We start from the raw sequence: 18,773 nt of genomic DNA, 5'->3' as shown, positions 1-18,773 counted from the left end.
TTTTGAGATAAACATTTCCACCAATCAGAAATACATTACACAAAATGGTCAACTGCAGTACTGGTCCTCGTGTCGAGAAAACGTCTGCGGCAATGGCAGCACATTCCCTCCACATGCAAAACGTGCGTATATACCTCCTGCATGAGGAGGAATATTTCTCAGTGCAGTCAGTCATATCTAATTTTACTGTGCCAGAGGTAGAGCTTCTGGTCCTCCAGTTCCTCAGAAATTTTTAAGCACCACTATCACATGCCAGCCCACAACATCTCCATGAGGGCATGGAGATCTATTAGAAGCAGCCTGGCAAGGTGTGTGTGAAGCACATTCAAATCATGATTTGCCAAAAATGAGTCTTGATGCCGTATTCTGGGCAGTCTGAAGTTTTTTCAGGATATAGGTCTTGCAGCCTAAGAAAATACTATTACAGTAGTCGGCGTGGGTAAGTACCGTGGATTGCACCAAGTTCCGGAATGTTTTCTGGGGGAGATATGGTTTTACGCGTTTCAATATCCACATCATGTTGAACATTTTTTTTGTAGTGAATCTTGCGTGATGTTCGAGCAAGAGATGATTGTCTAATGTCACTCCAAGTATTTTCAGGTTGTGAGATATGGGGATTGTGATGTCGGAAGTGTTGAGATTAGTTGGGAGGAGCGCAGAGTGTTGTGATGAGAGGATTAGGCATTGCGTTTTCTTTTTGTTCAATTTCATCATAAAGGTGTTGGCCCAAGAGGTTAAGATGTTCAAACCCAAGGATATTTTGTCGGAGATTTCTGTTAGATTAGATTTGAAGGGAATGAGATGAGAGGACTAGGCATTGCATTTTCTCTTTGTTCAATTTCATCATAAAGGCGTTGGCCCAAGAGGTTAAGATGTTCATGCCCAAGGATATTTTGTTGGAGATTTCTGTTAGATTAGATTTGAAGGGAATGAATATGGTGAGGTCATTGGCGTAAATGAAAGGGTTGAGACCATGTTTGGATAGAGCTTTGGCTAGGAGGATCATCATAAGATTGAAGAGGATTGGGGATAAAGGGGATCCTTGAGGTACACCGCAGTTTGGTAACCAGGGAGATGAGATAGTTGAGGTTGATTTAACTTGGTAAGATCTTGAGGTGATGAATCCTTTTATCCAATTAATGATATTTCCGCCAATCCCAAGCTTATTCAGTAGTTTGGTTAGAATATTATGATTTACCATGTCAAACGCACTGGACAAAACGAATTGTAAAAGGAGGACGTTGTTTCCAAATGAGATTTCTTGTTTGAATTTGGATATTAGAGTGAGTAGAACGGTTTCTATACTGTGGCCTGGAAGGAAACCCGATTAAGATTCATGTAGAATGGAGAATTTTTGTATATAGTTGTTGATTTGAGAGGTCACTCTGTTTTCCATGAATTTAATTAGTAAAGGGATGGAGGTGACAGGGCGGTAGCTGGTGACATCGTTCGTTGGTTTCTTGGGGTTTTTAGGTATAGGTGTAAGTAGAATGTTGCCATGTTCAATAGGGAATGAGCTTTGCTGCAGCAGGAAGTTAAGGTGGGAGGTGAGATCTGTAATAAAGCGTTCTGGGGCATCTTTCATTAGGTAGTTAGGACATGGGTCAAGATGGCAGTGAGATTTGGAGAACTTGTTGACCGCCAAATAAACTTCTTTACTGGTAGGGGTGTGTGAAATTTGTCCATGAACGATCGGCTGGAATTTCGTCTATGTAGGGGTCCAGTTCGTCAAGAAAGATATAGCGAATGATACATACCTGTAGCACGTGTTCTCCGAGGACAGCAGGCTGATTGTTCTCATGACTGGGTTGACATCCACGGAAGCCCCCACCAACTGGAAGAAAAACTTCGCGGGCGGTCCCGCACGCAGGGCACGCCCACCACGCATGCGCGGCCATCTTCCCGCCCGTTCGCGACCGTTCCCACTCAGTTGAATGACAAGCAAAGGAATGAGTAAAACGCAACTCCAAAGGGGAGGAGGGAGGGTAGGTGAGAACAATCAGCCTGCTGTCCTCGGAGAACACCTGCTACAGGTATGTATCATTCGCTTTCTCCGAGGACAAGCAGGCTGCTTGTTCTCACGACTGGGGTATCCCTAGCTCTCAGGCTCACTCAAACAAGAACTCAGGTCAATTGAACCTCGCAACGGCGAGGGCATAACAGAAATTGACCTACGAAGAACAACTAACTGAGAGTGCAGCCTGAACAGAATAAAATCGGGTCCTGGAGGGTGGAGTTGGATTCAAACCCCAAACAGATTCTGCAGCACAGACTGCCCGAACCGACTGTCGCGTCGGGTATCCTGCTAGAGGCAGTAATGTGATGTGAATGTGTGGACAGATGACCACGTTGCAGCCTTGCAAATCTCTTCAATAGTGGCTGACTTCAAGTGGGCCACCGACGCAGCCATGGCTCTAACACTATGAGCCGTGACATGACCCTCAAGAGCCAGCCCAGCCTGGGCATAAGTGAAGGAAATGCAATCTGCTAGCCAATTGGAGATGGTGCGTTTCCCGACAGTGACCCCCTTCCTATTGGGGTCGAAAGAAATAAACAACTGGGCGGACTGTCTGTGGAGCTGTGTCCGCTCCAGATAGAACGCCAACGCTCGCTTGCAGTCCAATGTGTGCAACTGACGTTCAACAGGGCGGGTATGCGGTCTGGGAAAGAATGTTGGCAAGACGATTGACTGGTTAAGATACTCCGACACCACCTTTGGCAGGAACTTAGGGTGAGTGCGGAGTACTACTCTGTTATGATGAAATTTGGTATAAGGAGCATGAGCTACCAGGGCCTGCAGCTCCCTGACTCTATGAGCTGAAGTAACTGCCACCAAGAAAATGACCTCCCAGGTCAAGAACTTCAGATGGCAAGAATTCAGTGGCTCAAAGGGAGGCTTCATCAGCTGGGTGAGGACGACGTTGAGATCCCATGACACTGCAGGAGGCTTGACTGGGGGCCTTGACAAAAGCAAGCCTCTCATGAAGCGAACGACTAAAGGCTCTCCAGAGATGGCTTTACCCTCTACACGATAATGGTAAGCACTAATCGCACTAAGGTGATTCCTTACTGAGTTGGTCTTGAGACCAGACTCTGATAAGTGCAGAAGGTATTCAAGCAGGTTCTGTGCTGGACAAGAACAAGGTTCTAGGGCCTTGCTCTCACACCAGACGACAAACCTCCTCCACTTGAAAAAGTAACTCTTCTTAGTGGAATCCTTCCTGGAGGCAAGCAAGACGCGGGAGACACCCTCCGAAGCAAAATCTACGCCCTCAACATCCAGGCCGTGAAAGCCAGAGACTGAAGGTTGGGGTGCAGAAGCGCTCCGTCGTTCTGCGAAATGAGAGTCGGAAAACACTCCAATCTCCACGGTTCTTCGGAGGACAACTCCAGAAGTAGAGGGAACCAGATCTGACGGGCCAAAAAGGCCCTATCAGAATCATGGTGCCATGGTCTTGCTTGAGCTTCAGCAAGGTCTTCCCCACCAAAGGTATGGGAGGATATGCATACAGGAGGTCGTTCCCCCAATGGAGGAGAAAGGCATCCAACGCCAGTCTGCCATGTGCCTGTAGTCTGGAACAAGAACTGAGGCAACTTGTGATTGGTCTGAGAGGCGAAAAGGTCCACCGAGGGGGTGCCCCACTCTCGGAAGATCTTGCGTACCACTCTGGAATGGAGCGACCACTCGTGCGGTTACATGACTCTGCTCAGCCTGTCGGCCAGACTGTTGTTTACGCTTGCCAGGTATGTGGCCTGGAGAAGCATGCCAAACTGGCAGGCCCAACGCCACATCCTGACGGCTTCCTGACACAGGGGGCGAGATCCGGTGCCCCCCTGCTTGTTGATGTAATACATTGCAACCTGATTGTCTATCCGAATTTGGATGATTTGGTAGGACAGCCGATCCCTGAAGGCCTTCAGTGCGTTCCAGACTGCTCGGAGCTCCAGGAGGTTGATCTGAAGATCTTGTTCCTGGAGGGACCACACCCCCTGGGTGTGGAGCCCATCGACATGAGCTCCCCACCCCAGGCGAGATGCATCCATCGTCAGCACCTTCGTGGGCTGCGGAATTTGGAATGGATGTCCCAGGGTCAAATTGGTCCGAATTGTCCACCAGTGCAGCGAATTGCGGCAACTGACTTTCAGGCGGATGACATCTTCTAGATTCCCGGTGGCTTGGCACCACTGGGAAGCTAGGGTCCATTGAGCAGATCTCATGTGAAGACGAGCCATGGGAGTCACATGGACTGTAGAGGCCATATGGCCCAGGAGTCTCAACATCTGCCGAGCTGTGATCTGCTGAGACGCTCTGGTCTGGGATGTGAGGGACAGGAGATTCTGAGCCCTCGCCTCGGGAAGAAAGGCCTGAGCCATCTGAGAATTTAGCAGAGCTCCTATGAATTCCAGAGATTGGACTGGCTGGAGATGGGACTTCAGGTAATTTATCATAAACCTCAGCAGCTCCAGAAGGTGAATAGTGCACTGCATGGACCGAAGAGCTCCTGCCTCTGAGGTGCTCTTGACCAGCCAATCGTCGAGATATGGGAACACGTGCACCCCCAGCCTGCGTAGATACGCTGCAACCACCACGAGACACTTCGTGAACACCCATGGTGCAGAGGCGAGCCCAAAGGGCAGCGCACAATACTGAAAGTGCCATGTCCCCAGACGGAATCGGAGATACTGTCTGTGAGCTGGCAGTATCGGGACGTGAGTGTAAGCGTCCTTTAAATCCAGGGAACATAGCCAATCGTCTTTCTGAATCATGGGTAGAAGGGTGCCCAAGGAAAGCATCCTGAACTTTTCTTGGACCAGATATTTGTTCAGGCCTCTCAGGTCTAGGATGGGGCGCATCCCCCCTGTTTTCTTTTCCACAAGGAAGTACCTGGAATAGAATCCCAGCGCTTCCTGCCCGGGTAGTAAGGGCTCGACCGCATTGGCGCTGAGAAGGGCGGAGAATTCCTCCACAAGTACCTGCTTGTGAAGGGAGCTGAAGGATTGGGATCCCGGTGGGCAATTTGGTGGAGTGGAGACCAAATTCAGGGTGTATCCGCACCACACTATTTGGAGAACCCACTGGTCGGAGGTTATAAGAGGCCACCTTTGGTGAAAAACTTTCAACCTCCCCCCGACCGGCAGGTCGTCCGGCACGGCTACTTTGATGGCGGCTATGTTCCCATGGATCCAGTCAAAAGCCCGTCCCCTGCTTTTGCTGTGGAGGCACAGGGGGCTGCTTAGGCGCACGCTGTTGACGGGAACGAGTGCGCTGGGACTGTCCCTGTGCCTGAGGAGGTCTTCGGGCCGGCTGGGAGTACCTACGCTTGCTGTAGGCGTAGGGTGCAGCCTGCCGGGCCCGGGAAAAACGTCCACCTGCAGAGGTGGATGCTGAAGGCGCCCGGTGGGAGAGCTTGTCGAGAGCGGTTTCCCGCTGGTGTAGTTGGTCCACCAACTGCTCGACCTTCTCTACTACTACTACTACTTAACATTTCTAAAGCGCTACTAGGGTTACGCAGCGCTGTATAATTTAACATGGAAGGACAGTCCCTGCTCAAGGAGCTTACAATCTAAAAGACAGGTGTACAATCTAAAGACAAGTGTACAATCTAAAAGACAAGTGTAGAGAAATACTATATTTCTCGAAAGGTTAGGTGCCGAAAGCAGCATTGAAGAGGTGAGTTTTAAGCAGAGATTTGAAGATGGGTAGGGAAGGGGCTTGGCGTAGGGGTTGAGGAAGATTGTTCCAGGCATAGGGTGAGGCAAGGCAGAATGAGTGGAGCCTGGAGTTGGCAGTGGTGGATAAGGGTACAGAAAGGAGGGATTTGGCCTGTGAGCGGAGGTTACGGGTGGGAACATAGGGGGAGATGAGGGTAGAGAGGTAGTGAGGAGCCACAGACTGGGTGCATTTGTAGGTAAGGAGGAGAAGCTTGAATTGTATGCGGTAACTGATCGGAAGCCAGTGAAGTGACTTGAGGAGAGGGGTGATATGAGTATATTGGTTCTGGCGGAATATAAGACGTGCGGCAGCGTTCTGAACGGATTGAAGGGGGGATAGATGGCTAAGTGGGAGGCCTGTGAGGAGTAAGTTGCAGTAGTCAAGGCGAGAGGTAATGAGAGCGTGGACGAGAGTTCGTGTGGTGTGCTCAGAAAGGAAAGGGCGAATTTTGCTGATGTTGAAGAGGAAGAAGCGACAGGTTTTGGCAGTCTGTTGGATATGCGCAGAAAAGGAGAGGGAGGAGTCGAAGATGACTCCGAGGTTGCGGGCAGATGGGACGGGGAGGATGAGGGTGTTATCAACTGAGATAGAGAGTGGAGGAAGAGGAGAAGTGGGTTTAGGTGGAAAGACGAGGAGCTCGGTTTTGGACATGTTCAACTTCAGGTGGCGGTTGGACATCCAGGCAGCAATGTCGGATAAGCAGGCCGAAAATGTTATCCCCCCGGCAAGGGACATCTGCCAGCCGCTGCTGGGTGCGGTTGTCCAGGTCAGAGGCATGCAGCCAGGAGAGTCTGCGCATCACTATACCTTGGGCCGCAGCTCGAGATGCCACATCACACGTGTCAAAGATACCCCTGGACAGGAACTTTCTGCACGCCTTCAGCTGCCTGACCACCTCCTGAAAAGGCCTGGACTGCTCCGGGGGGAGCTTGTCGACCAGGTCTGCCAGTTGCCGCACATTATTCCGCATGTGGATGCTCGTGTAGAGCTGGTATGATTGAATGCGAGTCACGAGCATGGAAGATTGGTAGGCCTTCCTCCCAAACGAGTCCAGAGTGCGAGACTCCCGCCCAGGGGGCGCCGAGGCGGTATCCCTCGAACTCCGTGCTCTCTTGAGAGCAGAGTCCACGACCGCCGAGTCATGAGGCAATTGAGGCCGCATCAACTCTGGGTCTGAGTGGATCCTGTATTGGGACTCCGCTTTCTTGGGGATGGTGGGATTAGATAGTGGCTTCAACCAGTTCCGAAGCAGTGTCTCCTTAAGGACATTGTGCAACGGCACCGTGGAAGACTCTCTAGGTGGTGATGGATAGTCGAGGACTTCGAGCATCTCTGCCCTCGGCTCATTCACAGTAACCACGGGGAAGGGAATGCTGATAGACATATCCCTGACAAAAGAGGCAAAGGAGAGGCTCTCAGGAGGCGAGAGCTTCCTCTCCGGTGAAGGAGTGGGGTCGGAGGGAAGGCCCACAGACTCCTCTGAGGAGAAATATATGGGGTCCTCCTCCTGCCCCCACGAGGCCTCCTCCTTGGTGTCGGACATGAGCACTCTCAGCTCAGACCTCAACCGGGCCCGTCTCGACTGCGAGGAACCACGTCCTCGATGATGGCGTCGAGCGGTGGACTCCCGCGCCAGCGGGGACGAAGCTCCCTCCATCGACGTCGACGGGGACTCCACCTGAGTGGCGGTCGACACCGGTGCCGCAAGCGGCGTCGGCGGCCTCAACATCGGGCAAGCACCCCCGGTACCGGCAGAGCCTGGCGCATCAGCCCTTCCAGGATCCCGGGAAGGATGGCTCGGAGGCACTCGTCAAGGCCCGCTGTCAGGAAAGGCAGGGGGGCCAGTGTGGGTGCCGGTGCCGGAAGCTGTTCGGGTCCAGGAGACGGTACCGAGATACCCGCGGACCCACGCAGCGACACCTCTTCGACTGAGCGGGGAACGCTCCTCCCGGCACTGCCGCTTCCTGGGCGTCGAGACGTCCCTCGATGTCCCGGAGCTGGCAGTCCCATGCGCCGTGGGCGACCGATGACGGTGCTTCTTGGCTTTCTTGCGATGCCCGTCATCGGTGCTCCGCGGAAGAGACGAGGAGGAGGTGGAGCCCCCCGGCCTCGAGATATCGGATCCGACAGGGTTCAGTCCCGATGGCCTGAGCAGCGGGAGTGGCCGTGGCAGACTGCCCGCGCGGCCGCTCACCACCGCTGTCACCGGCAGGCCGGCGGGCCAAAGGTACCTCTGCTCCTGGGGTCGATGCCAGAGTCGGCGCTGACGTCGTCGACATCGGTACCAGCACCGAAGACCCGGCCATCGACACAGATGCTGTCGAGGTCGACGTCGAAGGGCCGGCGTAAGTTCCAAAAAGACGGTCCCGCAGAACTTGCCTCGCCACCTGTGTCCGCTTTCTTAAGCCGAGACACAAGGTGCACGTCTTGGAATTATGCTCCGGGCCGAGGCACTGGTGGCACCAAGCGTGAGTATCGGTCTGCGAGATCTGCTGGCCGCACCGACCACACTTCTTCAATCCGCTCGGGACCTTCGAGGACATCGACGGAAAAATCGCATCGGCGAAGTCAAAATCGTCGATGGTGGCGGTGAAAAGCACACCCGAAAAAGGCGACGCACCCTCGCAGCTAAGAACGATGAGGAAAACTCTTTTTTGCTTTTTTTTTTTTTTGAAAGAAAATTAAACGCGAACGCGTACCGAATAAAGAAAAAACCGCAGCTAGGCCGCAAGCCGGTTTCCGGGGCTGACTAAGAGAGAGACGGGAACACGTCTCTCTCCAGCGCGGAACGGAAAAATACTGAGCGGGAACGGTCGTGCACGGGCGGGAAGACGGCTGCGCAGGCATTGTGGGCGTGCCCTGCGTGCGGGACCGCCCGTGAAGTTTTTCTTCTGGTTGGTGGGGGCTGCCGTGGACGTCAACCCAGTCGTGAGAACAAGCAGCCTGCTTGTCCCCGGAGAACGATATTTGCACAGTCCTGAGGAATCGTACTGCAAAGATTGGTAATTTTGTCATTGAAGTTTTTAGCCAGCTGGTTAGCAGATGGGTAGTTTGAGGGTGAGGTAGTGATTGGGCTTAAGAAGATTCTTTATGAATTGTTATTTTATGTCTGAGCCGCTGGTTGTAATTGTTTGTGTGTGGTAGGATCTTTTGGCTCGTTTAACGGCATTTTGTAATTCCTGTGTGACTATTTCCATGCGTTGTACGTCAGGTCATTCTTTGATTTACTCCATGTTTTTTCTAGTTTTCTGGTTTGTGATTAGGTTTTTTAGTAGGTCGTTAAACCAAGGTGACGGGTTACGCCTACAAAGAATTTTAGTGCGTAGTGGGGCTATTTTGTCCAGTATAAGTTTGCACCTGTTGTCCCATTCTATAAGGAAATAGTTTTGAGTCTGGTTGTGTAGACCAGTTGTTGTTGTAAATTTGTTGTCAATCTTTCCTTGTCAATCCGTCCTCTAGCAATGATTTTTTCAGGGACTTGTGTTTTAGGCTGGCCTTTTTTCGCCATTGAAGGGATAGTGATGATTTGTAGTGATCCGACCATGGGGTGGCAGACCAGTTGATATCGGATATGTAGATGTTTTGGTCCGTAGAGAATTTGTAAGATATGATGTCGAGTGAGTGACCTTTGCTGTGGGTGGGTTGTATAGGAGGGAGGACAAGGTTACAAAGGTGAAGGAGATCCTTACATTCACGAGTGTAGGCAGAGTTGGAATCCTCTAAATGTAAGTTTAGGTCCCCAATTAATAGTACATTGGAATTGTTGATGCAGGCGTTTGATATGAAGTTCAAGAAGGTGGATTGGTTATTGTTCCAATTAGTAGTAGGCGGTCTGTAGAATAGGATACAAGTTAGGTGGTCACATAACATGGGACTGTGAAGTTTGATTGAAGCAATTTCAAGCTGTGGTGTGATGATTTCAGAGATGGGTTAGGCAGAGAAACTTGATTTATAAATGAGCACTATGCCTCCACCTCTTTTTTCTTTTTGACCCAGTATGAGATTTTATAACCAGGGGGTCATAGATCGAGTATGATGGGATCTTTTGGGTCACAGACCCAGGTTTCTGTGATGAATAAGAGGTCGAGATTGTCTGACTTAATCCAGTCTGTAAGGATTTCAGTTTTATTAACCGCTGATCTTGCGTTGATGTATCCCACACGGATGGTTAGGTATGGTTTATCAGTCAGGGTAGATGGGAGGATGTTGATGAGTTGTCTTGTTATAGATGTTTTGGGTTTAGGTGAGATTGTTTCTGTTTTCAGCGATGATTGTCTGCGTGGTGATTGGTTTATTTGATTGATGTCGGTACGTGGAGGTGCAGTTAGCTTGGTTGTTCTTTTGTGGTGGTGGAGAACTGGTATAACATTGAATTCCGAAGGGGGGACGGTGAATGTTGCGTGGATGAATGTGAGTGAGTGGATGATGATGAGTATTTTTAGGAAGAACATGTTGGTGAGATGTACTAGTTGTCTGGGGGATGTGAGAGTTATAGGGAAACAAGAGGGTAGTAGATGCAATAGCTTAGGTGGTGGAACTATGAGACTGGGAAGCCCAACTAGAAACCGTGTCTAGATATAGTGCAGTATGTGGTATCAAATGTACACAATTGTCAGATTTGGGATTCAGAAATAGGAACCGTGTCAAGATATAAACATTGAGCAGCATATATAGTATATATGAACAATCAGCAATGTAACATGGGATCAGAATATACACATTATAGGCGTATGCCTTGTAGCGCTATAGAAATGCTAAATAGTAGTAGTAGTAGTAGTAGTATCATAGCATCTATATATATACAAATATACTGCAATATATTGCACTATAGTGTAATATAGCATCAAAATATACCTTGGTGTCTTAAGCAGTGTGGGGACATATGAGGGAACTGAGGCAGAAATTCAGTTACACTGAATAACTACCTACAGTTTAGGGGCTGTGGAGGGATACAACTAAGGCAGCAAGGTCCAGGGCTGTGGAGGGATACAACTAAAGGCAGCAAGGCCCAGGCTAGACAGCTTCTCTACTGATCTCCCCGACCTCATGCCTCTATTGGATGAAGATTTTCAGAGGCAAATTCAGGACAGTTGTATCAGGTAAGGCAGGCTTTGCAGTGCAGAAAGTTGGGACAGTAGTGGAACCTCTCTAAGCGAGCACAAGTCCAAGGCGGATTAGGAGGTGTAAGTGGCCTTCAATAATCCGGAGACTGGGATAGTGGTCTAGTCAGTCAACAATACCTGGTCTTCCCTGGTACTAAGCAACACACTGGTGAGGAGCAGCATTAGCCAGAATGAAGGCCATGGATCTAATTTTTGTAACATAGATTGCTGTATTATTTTTATCACAAATACAATGTTCACAGTTTTTTTCCATACAAAGGTCTCTGCCTCCACTCTCTAAAATATGTGTACATTCCCTGATATGCAAGGCTGACAATTGCTGTGGTTTAAAAACTACTAAGCAAGTCCTGGGAAAGGGAGACTGTGGAATGAGGGGTTGTGCGGGGAGAGAGACAGGGTGAGAGGGGCCTCAATATACATAACCAGAGCAGAGGACTTCCGGTGATGCGGTGAGCGGGTCGGCAGCAGTTCAACTCGGCTCTGAGGTCCCTCGCTGTTGAGCGCTAACATTTATGTGGAATTAACCTAAAACAACCGCCTACCACGATAGCGCACAGTGCACACACTGTATGGACAAGTTCCTCCACAAATCGCCGACGGAAATGGCACAGAAATCATCAAAAAAAAAAAAAGAAAAAACTAAAGCGGGGGGAAGCGAGTCCAAAATGGCGGACGCGATCGCGGTCGCGGCACCAACTCCTATATTTACAGATGCGCAGTTAGAACAAATAACGGCGGCAGTAATAAAAGCCATGGATCCGCGCTGGAACACGCTTTCGGAACAATTGGAGTCTTTTCAGGCAAGATTGGACGGCTTGGGGAAAAGAACTGGAGATTTAGAAGCAAGAGTTTCGTCTATGGAGGACGAAACCCAATTACAGACCCCAGATTTAGCTTTGTTAAAAAAACAATTAGCAGAGCAAGCCCAGAAACTGGAAGACCTGGAAAATAGATCCAGGAGAAACAATATAAGAATCGTGGGCATTCCGGAGAAGGTTCCAGAGAAGAACTTGGAAACGTGGCTGGAGGCATGGCTGGCAAAAGAGCTAGCAGTAACGGATTCTGGAAACCCTCTAGTGGTGGAACGGGCGCACCGCGTGGGCCGCAAAGATGACTCTAAAAACCGCCCCAGGGTGATTGTGGCGAAGATACTTAATTTTAAACACAAAGTGGAAATAATGCAAGGATTTCGCCTCAAGAGAACAGAACTTGAGTATGAAGGGCACAAGATATTGATTTTCCAAGACTACTCTCAGTCTGTTCAGGAACAGCGGAGAGGATTTCACCCATTATGCTCCTGGTTAATTACAAATCATTTAAAATTTGCCTTGATGTATCCAGCCCGCCTTAAGATTTTGTTTCAGGACAAGTGGCATCATTTTCAAACTGTGGCTGCAGCTAAATCTTTCCTCGCAGACAAAGGGCATGCAGTGGAAGGCTGAGTAGATGCATGTTAACTGTTGTGCACTGTTATGTGAAACTTTGTGGTCATATTACAGAGTGGTGGTTGTTACTTGAGATGTTACAGGGAGCGCTGGGAGCGAGGGCCTCTTGCCTCTAACGGGAGAGAACATTCTGTGTTTGTTCACAGAATGATTGGGGAGCAAGATTGGGTATTGGGGAATAGGGATGGGGGGGGGGGGGAGGAAGGGAGGGGGGTTGGGAGTTAGATAAGGGGGGTAGGGTTAAACATGGGAAAGGGAACAAGGAGGTCAATGAGGAATGTCATGTGCTCCAGAGAGTGAGGATAAGGCCACGGTTGCATAGGATGTGGAGAAGAGCTGTTAACATCAGAATGATTATTTATACAACTCACTGGGGGGAGGCTGGGTCCCCTGGGGAGAAGATTAACGATGGGATTGGTTACTGGGGTACGTTACACATAAGGTATGACACATATTAGGAAAACACGTTTCATTTCATGGAATGTGGGAGGGATTACGTCGCCAGTAAAGCGGGCAAAAATTCTAGCGGCATTGCGGCGACATGAAGCAGATATCGCTTGTTTACAAGAAACTCGACTTTCAGAGGCAGAACACACGAAATTAAAGAGGTCTTGGGTGGGGGAAGTATTCTCAGCCTCGGCAGATGGAAGGAGGCGAGGGGTAGCGGTCCTCCTCAAAAGGAGCGTGGCTGCTAAGGCAGAACTAATATCAAAGGACGAACAGGGAAGATATGTTTTAATAAAATTGTGGCTACAGGGGAAGGAAATGGCGTTGCTGGGTGTCTATGGCCCCAATATATATGAATCTACATTTTACCAAACATTAATACGTCAATGCGCCAAGCTGCAGTGCCCGCTGATAGTACTGGGTGACTTCAATTTAGTGGTGGACCCAACACAAGACTGCTCAACTCCTAAAGGGGATACATGGGGAGGAAGTAAGGCAAAGGCGCTAAAAGTGTTTATGAACACCTTGGGGGTGCTGGATACTTGGAGAACAATGCACCCAGGTGAGAAAGAGTTCACCCACTTGTCACGAGCACATGGGACTCTCTCCAGAATAGATTACATTATGGTAAGCAGAGAGCTGTTCCCGGCTGTCTTGCAGGCAGAAATAGGCCCCGAGGAGATATCAGATCACAGCATGGTGTGGGTGGATATGGAGGCGCCTAGCTATTTTCAAACTAACCTGGGATGGAGATTCCCAGGGTATCTCTATGGGAATAAAGACTTTGCGCAATTCATTGTAACAAAATGGGAAGATTATGCCAAATTCAATAGCCAACATTTAGATAATCCCAATTTATATTGGATGGCAGCGAAAGCGGTCCTTAGAGGGGATGTTATAGCATATGTGACGGCACGGAATAAAAAGATAGCTAGGGCTATAGTACAACTGGAAAAACAGGCACAGAGGGCAAAAAGACAGTATGCGGCTAACCCAAATAAAAGGACATGGGAACATTATAAGACAATACAAGTAGGCCTTAACTCATACTTGCATGAGAAAACCACTAGAGCGATGTTTTATCAAAAATACAGATTGCATAGGTATGGGAACAGAGCAGGCCCCTTATTAGCAAAGTTAGTAACGAATTGGAAGCCCCACCGAGTGGTCACAGCTGTGAGAGACAGTCAGGGGGCGCTACGGACCAAAAATGAGGACATCAGACAGATATTCGTGCAATTTTATTCTAAGCTATATCAGAAACAACAAACGATTAGAGAACAGTCTTTGGATAACTATTTGGGGAGGCTAGGTGTTCCGCGCTTGCAGGATCAAGAAATAAGACAGCTAAATGAACCTATCCAGGGCCAGGAACTCCAAAGAGTGGTTAGAGGATTGGCGCTCTCCTCTGCACCGGGCCCTGATGGCTTCTCGGGGGAGTTCTACAAATTATTGCCCGAGACTTCCCTGGGCGTCCTTGGGGCATACTATGATACGGTGGTGGAGGCTCGGAGGTTTCCGCTTTACGCAAATTCAGCGCTTATAACTCTGTTACCGAAACCGGGCAAGCCCGAAGACCAAGCTGAGGGCTATCGGCCAATATCACTACTTAATGTGGATAACAAAATTTTGGCAAAGATATTGGCTGATAGATTAGCAAAAATTCTGCCGGGGCTAATCGGGGAAGACCAGACGGGGTTTGTGCGTAACAGACAAGCAGGAGGGAATGTCCGTAAGTTGCTCTTGGGAATGGCCCGTAGCAGACATGAGGAAGTACCAGCACTCCTTCTGAGCCTTGATGCCGAAAAGGCATTCGATAAAGTGGACTGGGAATTCATGTTTGATACGATGCGCTATATGGGCTTTCATGGCTGGTTTTATGAGGCTATCACTGCATTATACACAGAGCCCTCAGCCGCGATCCTTCTTAATGGAGTGAAAAGTGAGAATTTTCAGATATGCAGGGGGACACGTCAGGGATGCCCTTTGTCGCCCCTATTATTTATCATAGCGTTGGAACCCTTGATCAGAGCAATAAAATTGGAAAGGGCAATACAAGGGGCTAAGATAGGAGTCAACGAGATTAAAGTGTTGGCATTTGCTGATGACTTGCTAATTTTGACTACTAACCCCAAGGAAGCACTTCCGTTATTATTAAATATAATTGAGAGGTATAGCCAACTCTCGGGGTTCACTCTTAACCTTGCAAAGTCAACAGCCATGATGGTGCATGGGGAAGGGACTCATATTTCCAGGCAACTTAAGGTGAATTGGGTGGATAGTGAGATTCGGTATCTGGGGGTCCGTATACCAAAAGATTTAACACAATTGTACCACCTAAATGTTTCTAAATTGATGAGGGACACATGTACAAGATTGCAACTGTGGCATGATTACCCACTTTCTCTGTTGGGCCGTATTGCTATAATTAATATGATGATAGTGCCTAGGTGGTTATATGTTTTTCAGGTACTTCCGCTATTCTTAACAACTTCAGTGGAAAAGAAATGGACTAAAGCCATCCAACGTTTCCTCTGGCGGGGGAAAAAGGCACGAATACCGTTATGGATACTTCATACCCCGGTGGAATATGGGGGCCTGGGACTTTTGAACATTAGACATTTAACAATAGCGAGCGGTATGCGCCACATAAATGACTGGCTCAGAGGAACGAGCTACTTTTCAGCTACAGCAATAGAAACCGCAACGCTACAGCAAATACACCCTGGATATATGCTGCATGCCCCAAAAGCGATAATAAATACGGAGTTTGTGGACACAGGAATCTTCACATCAGCACGAGCGGTTTGGAGATGGGTTTGCAGACTACACCACTTCTCCGCAAAGACGACACCGTACCTGCCCATATGTGGGAATTTGGACTTTCCACCAGGGCAGCTACATAGCGCTTACCGGAGATGGAAAACGCAGGGATTAATTTTTTTGGCACAGGCGTTGACAGCGGAAGGAAAGATTCAGCCCTTTGGGGAATTAAAAAACAGATACCAATTATTACCATCGGACATTTTCTACTATTATCAATTGAAACACTATATCACCGGGTTACCATGGGACGATTTGACAGAGGATGTCCAGGAGGAGTTGGCGGAGGCATTTTCCATCAGATCCCAGCAGAAGGTTCCTCTGAAATTTCATCATAGACACCTTAAAGATGCAAATACAGAGCTTGACGCTGGAAAGCTGGCAGAGGCATGGAGTGTGGAGCTGGGTGTAACTATAAAAGCTGCAACACTAAAGGAACATATTTTGGGACTGAGGCAAATAACCCAATCCTCAAAACATTGGGAGATGCAGTACAAGGTAGCGCTCAGAGCATATATACCGCCAAGGCGGGCCTTTCATATGGGCTTATCCCCAGATGGGGCATGCCCAAAATGCGGGGCTGTAGGAGCCACTCTTGGACATATGTTCTGGGTCTGCCCGCAAATACGCACTTTCTGGGACAAACTTCTGAAATGGATTTCATTTGCTTGGCAGGCTGGTTGGCAACCCAACCCGGAGATGCTGTTTGGAAAATTGCACATTCCTAAACCAATCCCGCAGGGCATGCGTGAATTCTCGATCAGAGCTATAATTGTGGCAAAATCAAACATTTTAAATTCTTGGTTGTCCACAAAGCCTCCCTTGCTTCAGGCTTGGAGAGGGGAGATGATACAGCTACTGAGATACGAAAGGTTGGAAGCAAAACGACAACCCCCCGTCAGAGAGAAACGATTCTTTCGCAGATGGGGCCCCTTTTTGGACACATTGACTCCTAGAGCACGAGGCCATTTACTGAATATGTGAAAAGTAAAGTAAGGACTGGATTAACAGGTTAAAAGACTGAGTTACCTCCAAAGGGAAAGGGGGGAAGGGAGAGGGTGGGTAATGGATTAGCTAGGAAGGGGGGAGGTGGGAGGGAGGTGGGAGGTAAGGAAGATTAAAGGGTTGAAATTAGTTGTTAAATGCAGAGACTTATAATGTTGGTAGTATGTTGCATAATGTTGAATTTATATGTCTTCAAAAACTAATAAAAATCATTTAAACATACATAACCAGAGCAGCTCCTCATTAATGTGAAGCCCTCAACCAGAGGGCTGCTCAATGGAGAGGGGTCTAATGTGCCCTGCATCATAAGAAGGCCCAGTGGGGGTTTGAACCTGCCACCCCCAGGATTCCACATAGAGTTACCATACGTCCGGTTTTACCTGGACATGTCCTCTTTTTGAAAACATGGCCGTACATCCAGGTGGGTTTTGCCAGTCTGCCCATTTGTCCGGATTTGCGGACGAACGGGCAGGCTGGCAGGAGGACAGGCAGATGGGCCTCAGGGTGTCCTAGCCTCCCCTCCTTTACCTTAGTGTGGTGTCCTGGTGGCCTAGTGACCTCTTCTGGGCAGGAAAGAGCCCCCTCTTTCCTACCCAGCGCGGCTCCAGACTGTCTTGCATCCGGTGCTGCTTCAAAATGGCTGTCAAGAGTTCAAGCAGCAGCCTCGCGAAACTTCCGTAGAAGTTTTAGAAGGTCACTGCTTGAACTCTCTGCAGCCATTTTGAATTGGCACCTAGAGCAAGACAGGTCTACAGCAGCGCTGGGCAGGAAAGAGGGAGCTCTTTTCTGCCCCGAAGAGGCCACTAGACCACCAGGGCACTACAATAATGTACAGGAGGGGAGGAGATATACATGGGGGAGAGGGAATCTGGCTTTCTTTTGGGTGTCAAAGTGACAGGGGACAGGTTGGGGTGTGACAGGGGGTGGGGTGGTGACAGGGGCAGTTAGGAGGTGTGACAGGGGGTGGGGCATGTGTCCTCTTTTTCCTTAGGGCAAATATGGTAACCCTAATCCCACACCACATCCCAAATCATTATGCCATGCCTCCAGTAGCTAAAAACAGTAACAGGGAACGTGTAATGGGCAGAAGAGTAGCCAGGTGGGGCGCAGCCTAAACATCTGTTTAAAAAAAATGGCGCCTATGCGCCTCAACTCAATAAATATTTTTTTCTGCTCCCTCCCGAGTCTTTAATTTTTTGCTATCTCTTCTTCTGCCCGCGCTCTCCCGTCCACGAGGCCACTTTTGCTTCCTGAAGCATTCTCCCTCTGGCATCGGCGATTCACATTCAGCCTGCCAGCGTCGGGGCTTCTCCTCCTCAGGCGTGTTCCACCTCTGCAGAAAACAGGAAGTTGCTTAGAGTAGGCGGGACGCGCCTGAGGAGGAGAAGCCCCGATGCTGGCAGACTGACTGTGAATCGCCGGTGCCGGACGGAGAACGCTTCAGGAAGTAAAAAGTGACCATACAGACGGGAGAGATGGGCAGAAAGGGTGAAGCCAATTTGAGTAATCTATTTCCACCCCCCACCCCCTGCGCATTGTTCAGTTCAAAACAAGCAAGGAGATAGGGACACAAAGAGGGCACTACTGGAAAGGAGGAGGAGGAGATAGGGACAGAGGGGCACTACTGGAAAGGGGGGAGTAGATAGGGACACAGAGAAGACACTACTGGAAAGGGGGAGGAGGAGATAGGGACACAGGGGCACTACTGGAAAGGGGGGAGTAGATAGGGACACAAAGGGGAGGAGGAGATAAGGACACAGAGAAGGCACTACTGGAAAGGGGAGAAGGAGATAGGGACACAAAGGGGAGGAGGAGATAAGGACACAGAGAGGGCACTACTGGAAAGGGGGAGGAGGAGATAGGGACACAGGGGCACTATTGGAAATGGGGAGGAGGAGATAGGGCCACAGAGGGGCACTACTGGAAATGGGGAGGAGGAGATAGGGACACAGGGGCACTACTGGAAAGGGGGGAGTAGATAGGGACACAAAGGGGAGGAGGAGATAAGGACACAGAGAAGGCACAACTGGAAAGGGGGAGGAGATAGGGACACAGTGGGGCACTACTGGAAAGGGGAGGAAATAGGGACACTACTGAAAAAGGGAGGAGCAGATAGGGACACAGAGGGGCACCACTGGAAAGGGGATATGGGGACAATGGTGGAAAAGGGGTGAGATAGATGGTGACAAAGAGGTAATGCTGGAAAAGGGGGAAGAT

General features: G+C 49.4%; 1 protein-coding gene across 1 annotated transcript in view; it reads right to left on the bottom strand.

Moving 5' to 3' along the window:
• SPAG17 (sperm associated antigen 17) overlaps positions 1-18,773 on the bottom strand; it is a 994,731-nt gene that overhangs the window by 472,869 nt on the left and 503,089 nt on the right. The gene's annotated exons all lie outside the window — the stretch shown is intronic.

The sequence above is a fragment of the Microcaecilia unicolor genome, chromosome 5, assembly GCF_901765095.1.
Source record: "Microcaecilia unicolor chromosome 5, aMicUni1.1, whole genome shotgun sequence".
Lineage (NCBI taxonomy): Eukaryota > Metazoa > Chordata > Amphibia > Gymnophiona > Siphonopidae > Microcaecilia > Microcaecilia unicolor.
Note: the sequence above shows the minus strand (reverse complement) of the source record. Positions and strands in the feature narration are given on the sequence as shown.